Source organism: Saccostrea cucullata, unplaced genomic scaffold (genome assembly GCF_032062105.1).
Source record: "Saccostrea cucullata isolate Sc308-1 unplaced genomic scaffold, CSIRO_AGI_Scuc_v1 ctg5443, whole genome shotgun sequence".
Lineage (NCBI taxonomy): Eukaryota > Metazoa > Mollusca > Bivalvia > Ostreida > Ostreidae > Saccostrea > Saccostrea cuccullata.
In genome coordinates this window covers 12,909-26,674 of record NW_026925936.1, presented here as the reverse complement: position 1 = coordinate 26,674, position 13,766 = coordinate 12,909, and the positions used below count along the sequence as shown (strand labels likewise).

At 33.8% G+C, this 13,766-nt stretch overlaps 1 protein-coding gene across 1 annotated transcript in view; it reads right to left on the bottom strand.

Annotated features, from left to right (window-relative positions):
• Positions 1-12,140, bottom strand: part of LOC134270113 (uncharacterized) — a 38,534-nt gene extending 26,394 nt beyond the window's left edge. Inside the window, exon 1 of the mRNA XM_062752291.1 lies at positions 12,010-12,140. The gene's annotated coding sequence lies outside the window, so the exon portion shown is untranslated. The remainder of the gene's footprint in view (positions 1-12,009) is intronic.
• Between the last annotated feature and the right edge of the window lie 1,626 nt (positions 12,141-13,766).

Sequence of the window (13,766 nt, the reverse complement as noted above, 5' to 3'; positions counted from 1 at the left end):
GGCGATAAACTCGCTTGAGGTAAACTTTCAGGAATCAAACAGCCAATTCTAATCAAGCGAGTTTATCACTTGCAGAGACGAAATTTCTGACTGTACGATTGCTATCCATGATTTGATTTGAACATATTTTATTGTCTATATACGTTATAATTTGGATTGGGAAACAGTACTAAAAACTTTTAAATACGCCCTTTCCCTACATATGAAGAAGGATATGGAGATAATAAACAGTATTCAATACGAAAGTCCATAAAACAATACAAAACTAGAACTGTCCAAACGGGACAAAATACCCCCCCCCCCCCCGGCTGGGTTTTTCAGAAGTGCTAAATCATGAATATTTTATGGATCTAAGAGAAGAGAGAAATGCTAATACATTTTTAGTGCAAATGTGATTGCTCTTTATATTTTTTATAAATGAAACGAAGGCGCAGCCTAATAAAAAAGACTAAATAGACTAAATATACGAACCAGACACAAATTATGAACTTTTTCTGTCACTGACCTTGAACTTGCATAAATGAACTTGGTTCAAAGTCATGACACAACCTCAGGTCATAAGCAATGCTTGTGTGAAATAGTAGATTCAAGTTTTTCCATAATAAAGAAAGATATGGACCGGACACAAATTTAAAAAAAAATTCTTCCAGTGACCTTGAACTTCCCCAAATGACCTTGACCCAAGGTCATGACGCATCCTTAGGTCATGAGCAATCTTTGTGTAAAATGAGAACTTACCAAGTTTATCCATAAGAAAAATATGGACCGGACACGAATTATGAAATTTTTCTTCCAGTGACCTTGAACTTCTCCAAATGACCTTGACCCAAGGTCATGACACATCTTAGGTCAGGAGGAATCTTTGTGTGAAATTAGAACTTACCAAGTTTATCCATAAGAAAGATATGGACCGGACAGGAATTATGAAATTTTTTCTTCCAGTGACCTTGAACTTCCCCAAATGACCTTGGGTCAAGGTCGGACACATCCTTAAGTCAGGAGGAATCTTTGTGTGAAAATCGAATCTATCAAGTTTATCCACAAGAAAGATATAGACCGAACACAAATTATGAAATTTTTCTTCCAGTGACCTTGAACTTCCCCAAATGACCTTGGGTCAAGGTCATGACATACCCTTAGGTCATAAGCAATATTTGTGTGAAATTAGAACCTACCAAGTTTATCAATTACAAAGATATGGACCGGACACGAATTATGAATTTTTTCTTCCATTGACCTTGAACTTCCTCAAATGACCTTGGGTCAAGGTCATGACACAGCCTTAGGTCATGGGCAATCTTTGTATGGAGTAGTAGATTCTAACGTTCCTCCATAAGAAAGATATGTACCGGACACTTTTGTACAGACAGACGGACAGACGGACAAGGTGATTCCTATATACCCCCCAAACTTCGTTTGCGGGGGTATAAAAAGGAGCAGAGCAAACACGGACCTCCGAAACATCAGAGGTGGGATCAGGTGCCGTGGAGGAGTGAGCATTCCCTGCTGACCGGTCACACCCCCGTGTGATCCTTGTCATGATCGGGAAATAACGGAAAAATCCGTCGTCAATTCAGTGTATAAATTATGGACTAACAATTAGTTTGATAAATTGTATTTGGTGACAAGGTCATTATATCGACCATAGAACTTACGAAATGATGACTTTAAACAAGACTGCTGATATTCTAGTTTCATTAACTTGCTTGTCAATAATTTACCTCGTTTTAGAAATTGTTCATACGTAGAGCATATCAACTGATATATATACACTCCGTATGCAGGTGATGAAGGTATATTGCCTCTTAACTTAGGGAAGCTGACGATAGAAAAGTTAAAGTCATCACGTTTATCATATAGTTTGGTTGTTAGATTACCATTAAGCTTCATATGAATATAAAAATAGGTCTGCTAATAAAGCAGCGCAATTGGTACCCATGGGAATTCCAATAGATTTTTGGAATACCTGGTCTCCAAAAACCACATAGATATTGTCAATCAGAAACTCAAGCATCTTTTTGATGTCAACTTCACAATACTTGTGTGTGCAATCAGAATGCGTTTTAACAAAATAATTTTGCAAAAGATCCAATGACCAGGCAAGTACATTGACGAGTTCCATTTTTATTGAAAAAGCAGCTGTCAATGATATCAAAAAGCCTGGACTTTAATTTATCGTGGGTAATGGTTGTATTTAAAGTTGAAAAGTCGTAAGTTTTTAAGCTGTTGATTTTGGTAAAATCTTGTGATTTCAAATTGTCCTAAAGTTCTTTGGAATGTTTGAGTATCTACATCTGATTGACACCACTTCTTGAATATATTGTTGCACTGTACTCTTGAAGTTTTTCCTTCACTATTGTCAATATCTTAGTGAGGAGTAACGAAAGAGGCTTGGTTGTACATTTACTGGAACCCGCAATGTATCTTAATATTCTTTGTTTGTAAGGATTTTTATGAAGTTTCGGAATCCAATATATAAAGGGTAGTTCAAATTCATTTTGGCTCCGTGGAATATTAAAAATATTTAAAACTGACATATGATTTTGAAGAATTTCTTCCTTAGAAAGGGAAGTATGAGTATAAGTAGGATTACCACTTTTAGAACTAAATCCAAGTTCTTCTAAAATACAATTTATATAATAAGCCTTACAAACAGAGACAATGTTGTTACCTGCTTTGTCGACAGGGACCAGTACGTACTGATCATGTAATCTATCTAATTCTTTTTTCACTTCTGGATCAATGAACACAGAAGGATAGATGGCTTTCATATTGCCCCTCAATAATTTAATACGCGACTCTAACATGGATCTGATACATTTAATCTATTCTGACAAGGTGTCAACGTCGTCTTTTTCATATCTGGCCCATCGTCTGGCGTTATTTTTAACAGAATCCATAATATTTATGAAATTCAGACGCCAGTTGAAGGATCGGGGTTCCCTATATTTAGGACCTTTTTTAAATAAGTGATCTAAGGTTCTCGTTATTAACTATATTTACGTCACCTGTAATAACGTGTCCAGCCGGACTATAGTTATAGGGCGAAGAAGAACATGAACACGATAGAGGATTATGTTTCAGATACTCGGTATCCATGAATTATACCAAACCTATTTACATACATGGGTTTCAGCTTAAAATGAAATGAAATAACACAGAAAAGCATAATATAAATCAGAGCAACACACATTAGAATACATTCCTTATGTAATACACATGCTGTATAAAGTTTGCAAGAAGTAATTATTGTATCAACGAAATCGTCCTGACTTTTTCATAAAAGTTTGTACAATAGAAAATAGGTATTCATTTTTCAACATCATTAAACGTTTTATCTCCCTAAAGTAAAGTGTGAGTATCGACAGTTTGCAATTTACCCATTCGCAAAAAATTGTCAAAAAATTCTTTTCTAGCTTCTGTATATTTTTTACATGAGAAGAAATAATGATGAGTATCCTCCACTCTTCCACAAGAACATAGGGGACTCAAAATTACATTACATCGAAAAAGATCGCTATTAAGCCTCGTATGCTTCATATTTAAGCGTCGAATTCCGTAACTGAAGTAAGAGGGTGGTATTTGTTTATTGCAAGAAATAGACTTTTTATAAATAGATAACGAGGAAAAATTTCTTACATTAAGAGGTAATGAGTTCCATTCATCAATAACAAGGGGAATGAAAGTTGACTTATAAGCTTGCAATCTGCATTTGGGTATGTTATAGTTATGCGAGTTTCTCATACTCTAACTTGATGAATTTCAGCTTAAGTTTGGGATTATATCAGTCAGGTGTATCTTAGAGGCTACAAGAGTTAAGCTGGTGACAATTCTAGCAGCCTATAAATGTAATTTTTCTAATTTTTTGCTGTCACCTCCATTACATCCATCCCACACCACGGAAGCCTATTCTAACTGTGGCCTAATAAAGGTTGTGTACATGAGTGAAGGAGTTTTCTGGTTGACTACAAATTTAAGTTTTTTAACAAGTCCATTTTTTATACGCATTAGCTAGAATATGGTATCGATATGTGTAGACCAACTGAGATTTTGTGAGAAAAAAATCCCTAAATGTTTATTCGAAGAAACAAATTCTACCTGACTTTGCTGGAAGAAGAGTTTAGGATGAATAACACCTTTTCTCAGCTTAAATATATTGCTTTAGTTTTAGAAGGATTGAATTTAAGAAGCCATTTTTTCGACCAAATTCTAGCTTGTTACGATCAGAATTCAGTTTGTTTTCGATAGTATTGACATTTTTAGATGACTGTTGTAGGGAGTTACCATCTGCAAATAATCTACAAAAAACTTATCATTTCTTCAGTCATTAACATATATATAAGAAATAATAGAGGTCCCAACACTGAGCCTTGAGGGATACCCGCGTATATAGGTTTTTCGTCAGATAACAAGTTTCTGTATAATAGTCGTTGTGGTCTACCTTCTATGTAACTCTTTAACCAGTGAAACATATTTCCCTCTATACCATAAGTTCTGAGCTTAAATAAGAGACCTTTATGCCACAAACGATCAAATACTTTAGAGAGATTACAGAATATCATGCAACAATTTTCACCATCGTCGATAGCTTTAACAATAGTATCATATGTTTCTATTAGTTGATATACAGTGGAATGACCTGGTAAAAATCCAGATTGGTATTTATGAAAAAAGATTGTTATCACGAAAGTGATTATACAAGTGTTTGAATATGATTCGTTCCATTATTTTACCAATACAACTTAACAATGACACAGGTCTATAATTAGACATAATGGAAGGATCATCTTTCTTAAATAAAGGAAGTACATTAGCAACTTTCCATTTACAGGAAAAAATACAATCACCTAATGTTAAACAATAAACATAATGGTTTTACAATAGTGTACATTGTGGATTTCTAAATTCTGTGACTAATATTGTCTGGGCTTATTGCTTTGTTAACAGGAAGAATTGAAATAATATTTTTAATTTCTTGATCAGAAATACAGACTGTATCAAATGTGCTATTGAACACAGAAAAGAAATTCGGTAACATAGCGTCGCTTTCGTCAATACAAGTAATAGAAGCAAAATAATCATTTAAACCATCTATTTTCTCTTCATTTGAAAAAGCAACACATGCATCACCATTAACAGAGGTATACTGTAGAGGAGGAATATCTGTAGTTGATTTAATTCCAGTAAATTTTGCAATTATTCTTACTTGCATCTGTAATGTGATGTTCTATATTTTTATTAAAGTTTTCGATCGCGATTGTTTTCATATTGTTGAACTTGTTTCTGCATTTCTTATATTTTTCCCAGTCAGAGTTTCTTTTTGTCCTCTAGCTGAGCCCTACTAAGTAATCTATTTTCATTTAGTTCTAAATGGTTTACGCAGAACTGAATCAGAATCAAACCAAGGTTTATCTTTCTGACGTTTCCAACCGATTTTTCAGAATACATACCTTTTCAATATTCAAAAATGTTGATGTAAAAATGTTCGTTGCTTTATCTATATCCGGTGCCTCACTTATAAGGGTATTCCAGTCAGTATTTTCAATAAGAGAATTCAATTTATCCATATCTGCATGTTTATATAACCAAACTTTTCTTTCGTATGATTGATTTTGGATAACATCTGATATAACATAGACTTTTGTTCCTGTATGATCGCTTATGAAATTATCAGCCTATCAAATTACGAACAGTTCCGAGCTAACCAGAATTGGGTCAATAAGCGTGCTCGAACTACTCGTGACCCTCGTTGCTTCATTGACAATATTACAAAGGCTATATTGAGACAAAATTTCGTTAACAATGTGAGTGTGGGATATCTAAAACATAGGTAATCAAAGATTACAGAGCTAACCTCAACAAATGTTGTCTTTAAGCAAGGCAAAGTCAAACAATTACCCAACAAAGAGTGTACCTCCAAAAATGCAAAATTTATGCAATTTTGATCTGATACTTTGGAATAGACCTATATAAAAACTTCAAACTAGTTCTTCAATCTTCATTACTAAAATGTAATTAAAATTCAGCATCTGAAGCAAGTTTGAGAGTTTTCATCCCTTGATGCATCATTTGTACAAGTTTGTTTTATATAAGCCTTATAGTTTCTTGGTAATAGACCTGCATTCATAACTTTTACCTGGTCCATTATTTGGAAAATGTATGTAGAATTCAGCATCCGAAGCAAATCCATTAGTGTGAATCCTAAGATGTATCATCCATGTAGGTTTGCACAACATAGGGCGCATAGTTACTTGGAAATGAAACCTGCATAAACATTCAACCTCTTCACTCATCCAGAAATGTAGGTCAAATTCAGAATCCGAAGCCAGCCTGGTAGAATGTATCCTTAGTTGTAGCATCCATGCAAGTTTGGTCATTAAAGAGCTCATAGTTACTTGGAAATGAATCCTGAACCAAAATCTTTACCCTGTTCATTCATCCGGAAAATGTAGGGCAGATTCAGCATCCGAAGCAAGTCTGGTAGTATGCATCCTAAGATGTATCATCCGTGCAAGTTTAGTCATTATAGGGCTCTTAGTAACTTGGAAATGAAACCTGCACCAAAAACTTTAACCTGTTCATTCATCCGGAAAATGTAGGGCAGATTCAGCATCCGAAGCAAGTCTGCTAGTATGCATACTAAGATGTATCATTCATGCAAGTTTGGTCATTATAGGTCTAATAGTACGTATCTTTGAAATGAAACTTGCACGAAAAACTTTAACCTGTTCACTCAACCGAAAAATGTAGGTCAGATTCAGCATCCGAAGCAAGCCTGGTAGTGTGCATCCTTAGATGTATCATCCATGCAAGTTTGTCAACATAGGGCTTATAGTTACTTGGAAATAAGACCTGCACCCAAAACTTTAACCTGTTCATTCATGCGGAAAATATACATGTAGGTCAGATTCAGCATCCGAAGCAAGCCTAGTAGTGTGCATCCTTAGATGTATCATCCTGCAAGTTTGGTCAACATAGGGCTTATAGTTCCGTGGAAATGAGACATACACCAAAAACTGCACCAAAAATGTTAACCTGCTCCATAAACATTAACCTGGTCATTCCTTCCATGAAATTGCAGCATCTGAAACTTTGACTGGTACAATGAAACACACTAGAAGCATCTTCCATGCATGTCTAATCAATATAGGGCATAGAAGTACTTAAAAAGAAAACAGCTCCAAAAAACTTAACCTCAACCTGGGACGCCGACGCCGAGGGTATTACATAAGCTCCAACACTTCGTTGAGGTGAGCTAAAAATTTACATTTAAGTCTCCAAGGATTATTAATTTGTTGGATATATCAGAAACTTTTTCAATGGGCCACATTTTGTTTTTCCAAAAGGATTTTTCAGAATTCGAAGGCCGATACAGACAGCAAAGGTAAATATTACATACAGGGTCGCTAACTTCTATCAATATACATTCATATTTAGAACAAATGTAGCATACATTTTTGTTATTTTTCTTTTTTATCCATATAAAGTGTGTAGAAATTTGCAAAAATTGATATATTGTTGATGTAAGTGTGAGTGAAGTGCGAAAGTGGGTGGGTGTGAAAAATTTTCTGTGCAATTTTGATAAATGTATTTACATGTGATTGTATTGAAAGCGCGGGAAAAAAAGCATTAAAAAGTTTTTCAAAAATACATTCAGTGTTCAAAAGTTTCAAGGTCAGCGCGTCTTATGGCTCGAAGTGAATAAGATACATAAATTAGAGTACCGTCCCCATATGGGTTACGATCTTTGCGAAAAATTGTAGAAAACCCCTCAATCGAAATAGCATAGTCATCAATATTTGCATCTAAATGTGCTATCCATGTTTTTGAATAACAAAATAACTATTTTTGAATAACAACGTGCAGTTTACTTTATTTAAAATGCCAGAGTGCTATGATTTCTGTATATAAACAAGCTAATTCAGAGAATTTGTGTCCCCCGTTGAGGGAAAAAGTAAACCATGCGCAGTTCGGGGGAAGGGGGGGGGGGGTCGAGTCGGATCCCCACTGACTGAATTATTATGCCATTATTGTAGAAGTATTAAATGTATACATGTATAATGAACCAAATAAAATATGCAAATATGGATATAAAGATTTGATTGCTTATTTTTATTGTGTATAGAAGATCCTTTTTATAATGAATATTAATTTTATCACACTGTAATGATGATTTTATGAGTTTGTGCAAGCCCGACCTCATAAATTTTTCATTTCACATGCTATCATTTATTAAAAAAAAAGTATTTCGAAAAAAAAAAGAAAATGCATGGTTCGGCCGGGATTCGAACCCGGCACCTCTAACAAGTGAAGCGAGACACATTCCACTAGACCAAAGAACTGCTTGACAGAAAAGAAAATTAAATGCTAGAAATGAAGTCGCATACATGTATATATTCACGTTCGATATTGTCAAAATTTTACACAATGCATGCTGTCTAATTTAAACTTTATTAAACAGTTCTAATAGATGTAATAAGAATATAAAGTCCGCCGAGAACCTGTTTTATACGTAATAACTCTCCTCATGCCCCTGTGCTAAAAATAGCGACATGTAATACAATAAATACTAATAAAACAAACGGAGCGGGACACTTTGAGAGGGGTCCTAGGGAGTTTTGGTATAAAATTACATTGCAAAAGCTCAAAATCCTCTTCAAACATCGCCCAGAAGGTATAGTGTTGTACACAGACAGAATGTATAAACCTACGACCTTGAACTTTGACCTTTTGACCTCAAAATCAATAGGGGTCTTCCTTAGGCCACAGGGGGTTGTTATGCCAAATTTCATTGCAAAAGCTCAAAGGGTTCTTGCGATATCGCACGGAAATGAAAGTGTTATAATAGACAGACTTTGAGAATTTATGACCTTGACCTTTGACTTTTTGACCCCAAAATCAATAGGGTTCTTCTTTAGTCCATAGGGAGTTGTAGCCAAATTTCATTGCGAAAGCTCAGTGTTCTTGAGAAATCGTGTGGAAACGAAAGCGTTACAGACAGACAGAATGACGGACGGACGGACAGACGAACAGACCCAAATTAATATCCCCCACTTTTCAAGCGGGGGACAATAAGGTGTATAATGATATGTTGTCCTCAAATAAAATATACGGTAATAATACATTAAAATGTAAAATTTGAAGGTCAAAACATGAATTAAAAGGGAGTTTGATTAAATTGCAGCAGATGAACAAATTAATTGTAAATAGTTTTTCCTGAAGTTAATCTTCAAATTTATAATAAGGGCGTGTTTTTTTTCTTTCTTAAAACATAGAATATAATGCGCATCTTCCTAAGCTTACGCATTTAAAGATTTGCCAACAACAAACGTGTTTATATTATTCTACCAATTAAGGATGTTGAGTGTTAGCAAATCGAGTAATTAGCTCACCTGAGCCGAAGGTTATTTAATGTGACATTTCCTGATCTAAAATGTCATTGTCGTGATCTAAATGTTCATTTTTTCATAGTCTTTTTAAGAACCACTTGGACAATATCATCAGCCAACTGACACAGAGTATGGACAGGTTATTTGAATTTATGTTTGTCCAAAAGAAAAAAATAACTTTATCAAAAGGAGAGAAATTGAAATGAAAATTAAATGAGTCATTTAATTTCTTTTCAAAATCTAATTCACAGGACAAAAAAAAAGAAAGATGAAACTTAAGTGAAAGCTCTCTTTGAATTTTTCTTTATAAGAACAGCATGATATATCATATTTGTTTGGAAGCATTCTCATGTAATATGAATTCAATTTCTTTAAATCAGGACCCCTGGTTTTAGACTGGGATTACTTTGGGCGATATAGAACAAAATGTTCATAGTTACTTAGGTGAGCATTGTGATTCATGAGCCTCCTATACATCAAAATTATATATATTTCTTACGCTCGTTGACAGATTTGTAAATGAACAACAAATTCATATAGACAGATATTGCTTTTAAAAGTTTTTAAACTTTTATCACATCTATAAAACATTTTATGTACCTTTTCAAAATTTAATTCATGACACTTGTTATTCTCTCTCTTACATTCCTCTCATTCTTTTTAAAGTTTGTGTTTGTGTATGATACAGGGTCCATAATGACCAGCAAAATAGTAGGCATACTTCAGTACAATGTACAATATAAGACAATGTGCTATTAAAAAGGACAAATTGTGCTTAGATCTGATAGCTTATTTTCAACATGCAAATTAATTTAACGTTATTCATTTATACTTATTTATACCAGCAGAAACTTTAAAATGATATTTTATTATTATTGTTTAATTCGAAATATGCTTATCATACAAGTTGCAGGTATGGCACGCAGCATATGCATAAAATAATTTCATAATCATGATTGATTATTATTGTTTAACGCCGACTCAGCAATATTTCAGCCATATTTCTGTGTTATTGCATTTGCACGGCGTTTAAAATTGTTTATGACATAAAAAAATGACTTAACCATTTGACCCCCTTATCATGTAATGGTTTTGAATGCTGAAACTTTTGCACGCCCAATTAGCAAAATACACATGGAATTTATTTTTTGTAATGGCGTTATGCTTTATGTCAACTTGCAAATTTTGCAAGCTATATATATATATATATATATATATATATATATATATATATATATATATATATATATATATATATATATATATATATATATATATATATATACATTAAGTGACAGTAATCAGAATTATCAATATTACATTAATTTAAATAAAGAACAATTATGTAAAAAAATATCTTGCGATTTTCATGCAGACATACATCATTGAAGTGGTCAAAACTTGAATCCATCTTTTTCAAGTCAATGCAAAAAATACAGCAATATTCATCTCTATTTGTGTATTTGTAATATACTTCTGAACAAAAAACATAATTAGGTTCATCTTCTTAAACATTTATCGAAAGTTTTTGATTGTTAAAATTTAGAAGATGAGAATATCTGTATATTAACTAACACAGATCGATCTTAGAAAATCTACAAACAATACGAATCTTTGACTTTGACATAATTCAAAACGGACCCACGAAAATATCAAAGGTGGGATCAGATATCAAGGGGGAGCAAGAATCGCCTGTCTCCCAGTCACATCTACCGTGAGTCCTCTGATAAAGTTGATCGAATATTCCGTAGTTAATTTATATAAAACAACAATAAATACTGATTGATTGATTGTATATTGTTTAACGTCCTTCTCAAGAATTTTTCACTCAAATGGGGACGCCACCACTTGCGGTGGAGAGCTGCAAATTCTGTCCCATACTCGGCACTTAGGGCCATTGAGCAGGGAGGGATCTTTTTCGTGCCAGCACCTACTGCGACAAGGGACCTCAGTTTCTACGGTCTCATCCCAAGGACCGGTCTCCACGTTCCACATATCCTTACTTCGCAACACTAGAGCAGACGCTCTAAACACTGCGCCATGCGAGCAATAAATACCGCGAAATCACATACTTTCGTGAGTCAGATTTTCAAGGCTCGAGAAAAAAATAATGGATATGCGGGGATTCGATTTCGTGAATGGAGGTTGGTCTCTCGATATATAAAAAAGAACGAACATTAACAACCACACCCCCACCCCCACCCCCACACACAAAGTAAATTAGCGATTTCACAGTATCAAAACAATTATCAACAAATATAATGAAACAAATATTGGCATAAATTTAATTATGTATTGATTAACGATTAACAAATAATCACGATATGACCTCTACTGATTTGAGAAGTACAATTTTTGAAATAATTATTTCAAGATTAAATAAATTCTGTTTTCGCCAATATTCGCGGTAGTGTCAGAGAGAACAAATAATATTCATTAAAAATTTTGCATTCTAATAAATCATATTTTCTTGAAAGAAAATATATAAGAAAAACTTTAATTCTGAATGTTTCTTCAACCTAATTTTGTGTCGTTAAATATTAAATCAATTGCAAATTTAGCACAGAAGCTGTTTCTAACATTATTATTTTACCATGAAATAAAATATTTGTAAACTTACATGTCAGGAATCGAATCCTTTCAGTACATTAAATGCTCTATTGGACGGAGGTACTTTAAGAAAGTGAGTGCATAATTTTATCAAATGTTGCGACAGCGTGTAATGTAATTGCATGTGATAAATAGTTTTTACTGGAGTAAGCAATCACGTACAAGACCCACTGGATATAATTCTCATGATTCACTCTTAAAGGGTGAATTAATCTTATAAACATTGCACAATATATACAAATGTATTACATAATTATAGTTTTCTCAAGGGCAAAGTATTCAAAATAACCTTGTTTTTAAATTTGTAATGAATTTTAAAAAAAGCTTAAACTAAAAATACGAATAGGAAAATTAGTTAATTAATTCATTCAGTTATGTAACTCGCACTTCACCAGAGTACGCCCGATAGATAGGACATTCATTCATTCTTTCTTTATTTCCCCCCCCATTGGAGATTCATGAACATATAAGAATACATAATGAAAGAACAAAAGATAACTTCATATAAGTGCTTATTATTTACATTATTGCGAAATTAACTTTGAAAATGAAGAAATTGTCTTATATGTTTGCAAAACAAAGAGTTAGTGCAAAGGGGTTAGAAATGTCCATTTACGAGTACGGTATCTTTCTTTGATACACCGCAGCCACATCACTTATATATCTAACAATATACAATTTATACAGTTGATTAGTATTGGATTCAATAAAAACATTTCAAATTTCAAAAGATTTAGATTAAAAAAAATTATTATACATAATTCTTGAGTTATATATAGACACATCAGTACATTAAATAAGTTATGAAATCCATCCCCAATTTCGTTGCTGTTACAGTATTTACAAAATCTGTATTCTCTAGGGATGTTAAAACATCTACCAGTCTCAATTGGTATTTTTTGTATTCCCAGTTCTAATGTTTAGTTATTTAGTAGTATTGCTAATTATTTTTTGTCTCTCAATTTTCTTTTGATTTTTATGACTTCTTAACTATTTTCTTTGTCCTGAGGAAGGGACAGGTCGTCCCAAAAATTAGACAATTTTTTTTATTGTTTAGTAGTTGGTCATTTAGTTTGGTGATTTATATAAATTTCTATCCGTGACCTTGTATCTACTTAGTAGTACTTAGTCCGACTCTTAGAATATACAGTATTGTTGGTTTTACAGTTACTCGGATGGTTTTTAGGTCACCTGAGTAACTCAGGTGACCTATTGCTATCCGTTTTCGTCCGTCGTCCGTCGTGTGTTAACATTTGAACATTTTCAGCTTCTTCTCTGAAACCACAGAACCAATTTCAACCAAATTTGGTATACAGCATCTATGGGTGAAGGGGAACAAAAATTGTGAATTTTATGGTCCCCGCCCCCCTGGGGCCTGAGGGGTGGGGCCAAAACCACCAAAATTATTGCAATCTTTAAAAATCTTCTTCTTTACTCCTGGACATCAAGCAGGTAAGCTGTTGGCATGAATGTAATGAGCATTGAGTCCTCTACCAAAATTGTGAAATTCATGGCTCCAGGGTCAGGGGTTCTTGTGCTAGGGCGGGGTCAGGGGTTCTGGTATTAGCGCTGGGCTCTATTGATTATAAAGTAAAAATGCATTTATTCTTCAAAAATCTTTTCCTTTGCCCCTGGGTTTTATGCCAATGATCCAAGTATATATATTTATGATGAAGAAAGGTGCATCTAGCAAAATGGTTATTTTTTATGCCCCCTGGGTCGGGGGGATTACATAGTCTGAAAATAAATTAATGCTTTGAAATCTGC